The sequence below is a fragment of the Pinus tabuliformis genome, chromosome 8 (assembly GCF_031772625.1).
Source record: "Pinus tabuliformis cultivar Carrire ecotype Pingquan chromosome 8, CPIR1, whole genome shotgun sequence".
NCBI lineage: Eukaryota > Viridiplantae > Streptophyta > Pinopsida > Pinales > Pinaceae > Pinus > Pinus tabuliformis.
In genome coordinates, this window is record NC_142294.1 from 1414654158 (window position 1) to 1414664460 (window position 10303).

The 10303-nt window shown below is 32.1% G+C and overlaps 1 pseudogene; it reads right to left on the reverse strand.

Annotated features, from left to right (window-relative positions):
• Positions 1 to 1892: 1892 nt before the first annotated feature.
• On the reverse strand, positions 1893 to 2660 carry LOC149240890 (peroxiredoxin-2B-like; annotated as a pseudogene).
• Positions 2661 to 10303: the final 7643 nt, after the last annotated feature.

A 10303-nucleotide genomic window follows, 5' to 3' on the forward strand; every position in this document is an offset into this window, starting at 1 on the left:
GTAATTTCTAATTACAAGAAAACATGAGAATGATACACAGGAACTAGAGTATCATTTACTTGGTTCTCCACCAAGAAAAGCAACTTTGAACTGCAGGGGAATACCCAACTTGGGTAATTTGTATTTACAAGAATAGATGAGTGCCTATACAAAGGAACTAGTATAAAATACACTTGGTCCTTCGCCATGGAGATAAATGCAAAAGGCAACTTTGACCAGCAGGGTTTGGTTCAGGTCAACAGAATATGAAGCTTAGCAGGGTACCATTCTTGGGCAGGTCCAGGTAACTTATTGATGTAGCCTTCCCCCAACCAGCACGAGTTTAAAGGAAATGAGGCCAGGTGTAAATGCCGGACAAATTGAATAGAAAAAACTACCCCTCAAACCTGACACCAAAAATCTGAAAGATGTCTACTTAATGTAGCAGATTCTGTGTGTGTTCCTTGAAGCATTTCCAATAAAGATAAAGATGACTTCAAAAAAATGAGAGGTTAGGAGCGGGGCTGCAACAATCATAGTTCATGCGTTTCTTGAAGCATTTCGAACAAAAATGAAGATAACTTCAAAAGCGCATAAAGAGGTTAGGAATGAAACAATCACAGTTCGTGTGCTCCTTGTATTTCTTAAAATAAGTAAAATAAAGATAACTCTAACCACATGGGTTCGAAGTGGGGATGCAAAAAAATCACTCAATATAACTCAGTTGCTAAAAAAAAATCGGGAGTTGTTCATTTGTGGCTTTGGCAAAGTTATATGTCAAGAAAGAGTATGGTATGATAATTACCTAGAAGGGTTTATAAAAAGGTATATGAATGATCAAATAGGTGTAATCATCAATCTACGTCGACTATGCCCTCTCTTTAGAACATGCAGAGGCACACTATATGAAACGGTAATTAAACCTATTTTATAAACGTGTGTCTTTATATGAAGGCCTGACTATTTGAAACGGTGATTAAACCTATTTTATAAACGTGTGCCTTCATATGAAGGCCTGATGCCTGATCCCCTCCCGGTTGGATCCTTAGCGTGCTTTTAAGAGTGAATAGTGATTAAATATTTACAAGCAGGTGGTACAAAGCTCTCGAACCACGATTCAGACGTTACTATACGAAAATAGGTGTTTAATAAGCATGGATCCCTCAAGTTGGATCCTTAGCGTGCTTTTAAGAGTGAATAGTGATTAACCATTTATAAGCAAGTGGTACGAAGCTCTCGAACCACAGTTTAGACACAGTTCAGACATCACCATGAGAACATCAAAACATCGGTGCTCAGAAAGCAGGAATAAATTTTGAATTTTGTGTTTCTCAAATAAAAATAAAATACATAAAAAACCAAATACATAATTAGTATAAATTTATACTAAACTGAGATATTTTAGGTACCAACAAAGATTGAAAACCTATGTGCAAATCTATTTACACTACGTAGATTCAATGTTGAGATCTAACCTGACAGGGTAATCAACATTCACGGCCATACTACAAAATCTAGTCAAAATTCATTGACTAGATCGGGTTAAAAGCAAACAGGGCAAGTCAAATCATGCAAATGGTTAATAGGATTGTGATTTAATGGTAAGCCTGTCAAATATAGTCAAAAAAATTGCAAAACCGTCAAAATATTTCCTTGAAATGTGCAAATAGGTCAACGAGGTGTGAAAATCGTAGTAAGCTTATTTTGAAATTCAAACAGGCCAAACCACTACCAAAGTACGATTCCGAGCACCAATAAGCTTACAATCAAACTGTTGAGGGGATCGTGTTTTAATGATGAAGATGACCGCATTCCAGGCCACCTATCAAGATCCCATCCATCCCCCTAGACACTAATAAGCCGTTGACACCCTTGTGACCGCACTAGACAACTTTGAAGGAATAGTACCCCTATGGCCGCACCATAGACAAAGGGAAGTGCTGGTCTTAATGGTACAACCTTCGAGAGACATTCCTCTCACACAGACAGGTATCTTGTGTTATCAATAAGTCAATATAAACTGCACCATTTACAAAACCCTAACTCCAGTCAGATATTAAATCAAACTTCATAAAACTTACCACTTACGCAGATAATTTCGTCGATCCCTTTTCCTTTCAACTCCTCCGCCTTCTCAACAAACCCCGGAACATGCTTCATACTGCCACGGCGACAACATCTCAGTGTGTATTTTATTGATTTAATAGCAAGAAGAAACTCAATGAGCCATTAACCTTAAGACTCTAATAATCCAAATGCCAGAGCATAGCACTATCAATCATATCTCAAATCAAGCGTTCAAGTAGAAATTCAAATTACAGAAGACTTATCGATTTAATAGCCAGAAGAGGTTCAATCAGCCATTTAACCGTACAAGCTAATAATTAAATCAAGATTCTAATAATCCGAAAGCCAGAGCATAGAACTATCAATCATAGCTCAAACCAAGCAAAAATTCAAGTTACAGAAGAATTAAAAAAACCCTGACCTGCAAGTGGGAGTGAAAGCCCCCCGGGACGCCGAAGAGAATAACCTTCCTCCCAGCAGCCAAAGAGTGTACGAAAACATGCTGGAGCTTTCTATCTTCGTCAAAATAGGCCAGAACGCCATCTGGAATCTTATCACCGACTGCTATGGGTGCCATTGTAAACTCTCTTATCAAAATCTAACATAGCCCACGGGGATTCAAACTCAAGCGCAACTGCAAATACTCGATCCCAATACCTGAGGACTCTATGGAAAGGGCTTGTGCTAATCTAGAGTTCGAAATTGTGCTGTTATGATCACTGAGTGTCTCTTTGTGATGCAGTTACATGAAGGGAGAGCAACGGGCCCAGGGAGTCCCAACCGGTCACCAACCAATTCAAATCATCGGCTGAGGATAATCTAATCGTCTAACAAAGGATCTAACGGTGTAAAGTGATGACAGAGAGGCAGTTGGGAGAATTGATCTCAGAGGGGAACGCCTTACGGCGTAAATATTAGGTTTGGTTTTAATATAATGTGTTATTATTAAATTTAGATTTAAGTTTGTTATTAAGTTTAAATTTTTAGGCTATTATTATTAGTTGGTTTAAGTTTTTCATGATTATTTTAATTTTAATGTTAATATTAATAGTCAATCATTATAAGCCATGTTCAACCATTTTCGAACTATGTCTGAATATGTTTGACAATCAGCACTATTCAACATTGGTAAAATATAATTGCATATTATTATTGATTAATATTAATAGCTAACGAGACTCAACCACATTAGATAAATGTAGTCAAACCTTGATAGACAATGTTTAAATAATTGACCATGATGAAATTTGGTCAACGCTATGTTGACCATATTTAACAATATTCAACTTGATGGCATAGTCCAACCTAGTCAACCTTTCGAGAGTCAACATAAACAACCATAGTCAACCATGTTCAACTACAGTCAAACAATCATTAGCCATAGTAAAAAAATAGTTGGTGATGTATAACAATAATCACAGATTGTCACCCATAGTCTAACCATGGTGATCGATGTGGTTTACTATGATTGACCATAGTTATCTATGGCTACCGTGGTGGACGATTGTCAACCATAGTTTACTATATTTAGCACAGTTGATGATCCAATTGGATATTGGTGGCCACCCACCTATTCCACTTGGATCTCAACACTATCTCTTTCAGTTTTTTGGTTTCCTTAATTGTAGAAAAATTTACTATTTTTGGCATTTTCGGGTCTTGAACTTCTAGAGCCATTTTGAGGCCCTAAATGACTTATTTAGGGAAGGCGCAGAGGCTAATTTTACCCCAAATGGGCTTTCCAATTTGCTTTTGGCCTCATCTTCGAGATCTTCGAAATGAGGTATTAGGATAGTGAAATGAATATCGTATGCCAAAGTTACGACCCGTGGAAGTTGATGTAACAATTTACCCCAATGGGGCCCATAGTTTTGGTGCTTCATCTTCTAGGGTTAGGTTGCTGGATGTTTAGGGTGTTGCATTGTTTCTCAATAATAAATAGGTCTTCGAGCCTCATTGTAACATAGTTCAGAGGCATGTAGCTGCCACATCTCTTCTTAGAGATAAGCTACCATTGCCCAAGCTAGTTTATTTCCATTTTGTATGTAAGAATATTTCAATTCTTTGATATTAATGACGGTTTTATTTATGCTTCAACTGTGTGTTTATGTCTATATTTTTATTTTGTTGCATTCCTACATAAGTGTGGATCTTCGTAACATGCACTAGGAGTAAAAGAACTCCTCCCTAGGACCACTACAAGCACATGTCATAGTATAAGATGTTGAGTCGTTGTATTGAGGGATTCTTTGTTGTAAGGTGCAATAGTTGGAGCTTCTTTTGAATTAGGACATGTTGAGTAGAATTAAAGCTTGGATCCTCTTTTAGAGAGCACAATACCATGTCACAAGGATTGCTTGAAATGTGGATCCTGAGATTAAATACCACACCACTTTGGAGGTGGCTTCCAACCACCACATGACACTTGCATATCTTCACTAAACTACCCTAATGTGGATATACCATAATAACTTATATTAGGTTGTTGAACACATGATCTAGTTTCTATTATTTTCCTAACTGACCTATCTTATAAAACTAGGAGAGTGTCCTCATTATCACAACTTAGTCACTAGATCATCCATATATTCTTGATGTAATCATATTGTAGCCCTTTTTTTGGTAATGCAAGGGTTAAATCTTGGGTGGATTATTGGGAACTAGGGTTTGTCTAAGATAAAATAAAGAGAAGTATCTCAGCACAAGCATTAACATGTTGCATGACCTAAGGCTTGTGAGGTGAAACCTTAGAAAATAACTGGAGCACTTAATGCTAATGGAGCTCATGTCATGCAAGTTTAGATAAATCTCATTGAGAACATGTTTATGAGTGAAAAGATTTCAACTGTGAGATTGTTGGTGTGATTCTAGCTTATAGTGGAACCTTTGATGTATCTAAGAGAGCTTGGTGAGATGCCTTGATAGCCTACAATATTGTTGGCCAAAAATTGTAGATGGTAAATGATCTAGCCAAGATTTAGTAGGAGCTCTATTATCTTTGCTAGGGCGCACTAGAAATACATGTTGTATAACATAGAATGTCTAGGGGATTGTATTTTATCTTCATTTATGCTGTAATATGAACTGTACCCTTGTTGTCTAAAATTGTGTGATGTATTTCTAAGGGTTTCACCTACCTTTTTATTTTAGGTTTTACTGTTTGGGTTTAGTCAATTCTTTCAATAAACACTTAAATAAAAGTTATAAAATTATTCTTAATAGATCATAGAATGCTTAGGTTTTAGGGTTTAGTGTTTGGAATTTGGGGTTTACGGTTTAGGGTTTAGGGTTTAAAACACTTTAGTAAATTATTTCAATAAAGACTTAAATAAAAGTTACAAAACTATTGTTAAAATGTTATAAAATGCTTAGGATTTAGGGTTTAGGGTTATAGCACTTTATTAAATGTATTTTAAAATGTTATAAAATTATTAGTGTTTAGGGATAGTGTTTATGGTTTAGGGTTTGGGATTTATGATTCTTTGGTAAATTCTTTTAATAAGAACATAAAAGAAAGTTACAAAACACTTGTTAAAATGTTATAAAATGCTTAGGGTTTAGGTTTAGGGTTTAAAATGTTATAAAATGCTTAAGGTTTAGGGTTTAGGGTTCACAAGACATTAGTAAATTATTTTTATAAACACTTAAGAAAAGGTAGAAAATAATTTTTAAAATGTTGTAAAATGCTTAGTGTTTAGGGTTTAGGGTTTATGGTTTAGGTCTTATAACACTTCAATAAATTCTTTTAATAAACACTTAAAAGAATGTTACAAAACACTTTTTAAAATGTTATAAAATGTTGAGGGTTTAGGGTTTAAAATGTTATAAAATTCTTAGGGTTTAGATTTTAGGGTTTAGGGTTTATAAAACTTTAGTAAATCCTTTTAATAAACACTTAGAAAATAGTTAACAGACACGTGCTAAAAAGTTATAAAATGCTTAGGGTTTATGTTTGAGGGACAGTTTAGTAAATTCTTTTAATAAACACTTAAAAAAAAGTTACAAAACTCTTGCTAAATTTTTATAAAATTCTTAGGGTGTAGGTTTTAGGGTTTAGGGTTTATGGTTTTTTAAGGTTTATGGATTTTTATGGTTTATGGATTTTTAGGGTTTCTAGGATTAAGGGTTTTTTAGTGTTTAGGGTTTTGGGTTTAAGGTTAAGGGTTTAGGGATTAGGGGATTAGATTTTATAGAACTTTAGTAAATAGTTTTAGTAAACACTTTTAAAATGAAACACTTTTTAAAATGATATAAAATCCCTAGGTTTTAGGGTTTGGGGTTTAGGGCTTAGGGTTTATGTTTTGGAGTTTATGGTTTAGATTTTATAAGACCTTAGTAAATTCTCTCAAGCTTTAGGCTTTAGGGTTTAAGGTTTATAAGACCTTAGTAAATTATTTTAGGGTTTATCCTTTAGGCTTTAAGCATTACGATATAGGGTTTGGGGTTTGGGGTTGACGGTTCAGGTTTTATAACACTTTAGTAAATTCTTTTAATAAACATTTAGGTCAAAGTTACATAACACTTTCTAAAACATTATAAAATGCTTAATGTTTAGGCTTTACAGTTTGGGGTTTAGGGTTTTTGGTTTAGGTTCTAGGTTTTAGGGTTTATGGTTTAGGATTTATAACACTAAAGTTACAAAAAAAAAATTAAAATATTAAAAAAATTAGTGTTTATGGTTTAGGGTTTAGGGTTTGTGACTTATAACACTTTAGTAAATTCTTTCAAGAAACACTTAAATAAAAGTTTAAAATGTTTTTTAAAATGTTATAAAATGGTCAGGGTTTAGGTTTTAGCATTTGGTGGTTTAGGTTTTAGGGTTTTAGGTTTATGGTTTAAGGTTTATAATACTTTAGTAAATGCTTTTAATAAACACTTAAATAAAAGATACAAAACACTTTTTAAAATGTTCTAAAATGCTTACGGTTTAGGTTTTATGGTTTATAACACTTTAGTAAATTATTTTAATAAACACTAAATAAAATTTAGGAAACACTTTTTAAAATGTTATAAAATACATAAGGTTTAGGTTTTAGGGTTTCAAGTGCAGTGTTTGGGGCTTAGGGTTTAGGTTTTATAACACTTTAGTAAATTATTTTAATAAATAGTTAAATAAAAGCTACAAAATGATTTTTAAAATGTTATAAAATGATTAAGGTTTAGGGTATAGGGTTAACTGCTTGGGGTTTACAGTTCTAGGCTTAGGTTTTAGGGTTTATAACAATTTAGTATATTAATTTAATAAAAAGTTAAATAAAAGTTACAAAACACTTTTCAAAATGTTATAAAATACTTAGGGTTTTGGTTTAGGTTTTAGGATTTATAACACTTTATAAAATTCTTTTAATAAACACTTAAATGAAAGTTACAAAATGATTTTTAAAATGTTATAAAATGATTAGTATTTAGAGTTCGAGGTTTGGGGTTTAGGGTTTAGTGTTTAGGGTTAATGTTTTAGGGTTTACGGTTTATAAGGGTTTAGTAAATTCCTTTAATAAACACTTAAATAAAAGTTAAAAAACTCTTTTTAGAATGTTATAAAATTCTTAGGGTTTAGAGTTTGGGGTTTAGGGTTTAAGGTTTAGGGTTTATGAGGGTTCAGTAAATGATTTTAATAAACACATAAATAAAAGTTACAAAACACTTTTTAAACTGTTATAAAATGCTTAGAGTTTAGTATTTAAGGTTTAGGGTTTAGGCTTTGAGGATTTGGGTTTAGATTTTAGGCTTTAGTGTTTAGGGTTTATAATGCTTTAGTAAATTAATTTTAATAAACACTGTAATAAAAGTTACAAAAAGATTTTTAAAATGTTATAAAATGATTAGTGTTTAGGGTTTAGGGTGGTTTAGCATAGGGTTTATGGTTTACAAGAATTTAGTAAATGGTTTTAGTCAATGCTTAAATAAAAGTTACAAAATTGTTTTTAAAATGATATAACATGCTTAGAGTTCAGTGTTTACAATTTGGCTTTTGGGATTTAGGGTTTAGGGTTTGTAAGACCTTAGTAAATGCTTTTAATAAAGACTTAAATGAACATTCCAAAACACTTTTTATATTGTTATAAAATGCTTAGGGTTTAGGCTTTTGGGTTTTGATTTTGGGTTTTAGGTTTAAAGTTTAGGGTTTAGGTTTTAGTGTTTATAACACTTTAGTAAATTATTTCAATAACCACTTAAATAAATGTTACAAAACAGTTTTTAAAATGTTATAAAATGCTTAGGATTTAGGGTTTAGGCTTTAGGGTTTAGGGTTTGTGGCTTCGGCTTTAGAGTTTAGGGTTTAGGGTTTATAACACTTGAGTAAATGCTTTTAATAAACACTTAAATAAATGTTACGTTCTCCTTTTCAAAATTTTATAAAATGCTTAGTGTTATGGTTTAGAGTTAAGGGTTTGAGGTTTATTCTTTGGGGTTTAGGGTTTATGGTTTTCAATTTAGGGTTTATAACACTTGTGTAAAATATTTTAATAAACACTTAAAAGAACATTCCAAAACACCTTTTATATTGTTATAAAATGCTTAGGGTTTAGGCTTTTGGGTTTTGATTTTGGGTTTTAGGTTTAAAGTTTAGGGTTTAGGTTTAGTGTTTATAACACTTTAGTAAATTATTTCAATAACCACTTAAATAAATGTTACAAAACAGTTTTTAAAATGTTATAAAATGCTTAGGATTTAGGGTTTAGGCTTTAGGGTTTAGGGTTTGTGGCTTCGGCTTTAGAGTTTAGGGTTTAGGGTTTATAACACTTGAGTAAATGCTTTTAATAAACACTTAAATAAATGTTACGTTCTCCTTTTCAAAATTTTATAAAATGCTTAGTGTTATGGTTTAGAGTTAAGGGTTTGAGGTTTATTCTTTGGGGTTTAGGGTTTATGGTTTTCAATTTAGGGTTTATAACACTTGTGTAAAATATTTTAATAAACACTTAAAAGAAATTTACAAAATGATTTTTAAAATGTTATAAAATGTGTTACATTTACGATTTAGAGTTTAGGGTTTGGGTTTTAGGGTTTAGGGTGTAGGATTTAGGGTTTGGGGTTTAGGGTTTAGGGTAGAATGTTTAAGGTTTATAAAATGCTTAGGGTTTAGGGTTTATGGTTTAGTGTTTAAGGTTTAGGTTTTAAGGTTTATAACACTTTAGTAAATGCTTTTAATAAACACTTAAATAAAAGTTACAGAACACTTTTTAAAATGTTATAAAGCGATTAGGGTATAGGGTTTAGGCTATATTGCTCAGGGTTTAGGGTTTAGGGTTTAGGGTAGGGTTGATGGTTTATAACACTTTAGCAAATTATTTTAATAAACACTATAAAAAAAATTACATAACCATTTTTAAAATGCTATAAAATTTTGAGGGTTTAGGGTTTGTGTTTAGGGTTTAGGGATTAGCGTTTTAAGTCTAGGGTTTAGGGTTTATTGTTTAGAGTTTAGGGATTATAACACTTTAGTAAATTCTTTTAATAAACATTTAAATAAAGTTTATAACACCTTAGTAATTGTTTTAATAAACACTTAAATAAAAGTTACAAAAGATTTTTAAAAATGTTCTGAAATTCTTAGGGTTTAGTGTTTAGGATTTGGGGTTTAGGGCTTATGGCTTATGGTTTGGAGTTTAGGGTTAAGGGTTTAGGGTTTAGGGTGTAGGGATGAACCACCCCACCTTAGGTGGGTATCCGTTGCTACATATTTCACATAATGCATTCATCTAGTTGAGCCTCGAGGAGCTATGAAGAAAAATAAATAAAAGAAAATAGGTTTATGGAGAAGGGTGGAAAAACAAAGGTCGGGGTATCTCATGTACCACAATTTTATCCCTCCTACACTCACATACCCAATTTTTGTCCTCCCTTATTATAGATACTTATAAAACTCTTAGGGTTTATGGTAGAGGGATTAGGATTTGGGGTTTAGGGTTTAGGATTTAGGGTTTATAACATTTTAGTAAGTTCTTCTAATAAGCACTTAAATAAAAGTTACAAAAAGTTTTTAAAATGTTATAAAATTCTTAGGCTTTAGCATTTAGGGTTCAGGGTTTATAACACTTTAGTAAATGTATTTAATATACACTTAAATAAAAGTTTCAAAACACTCTTCAAAATTTTATAAATTAATTAGGGTTTAGGTTTTATGGTTTATGTTTTAGGGATTAGGGTTTAAAGTTTATAAAAATTTAGTAATTTTTTTTAATAAACATGTAAAACAAGTTACAAAATTTTTTTTAAAATGTTATGAAACAATTAGGGTTTAGGTTTTACGGTA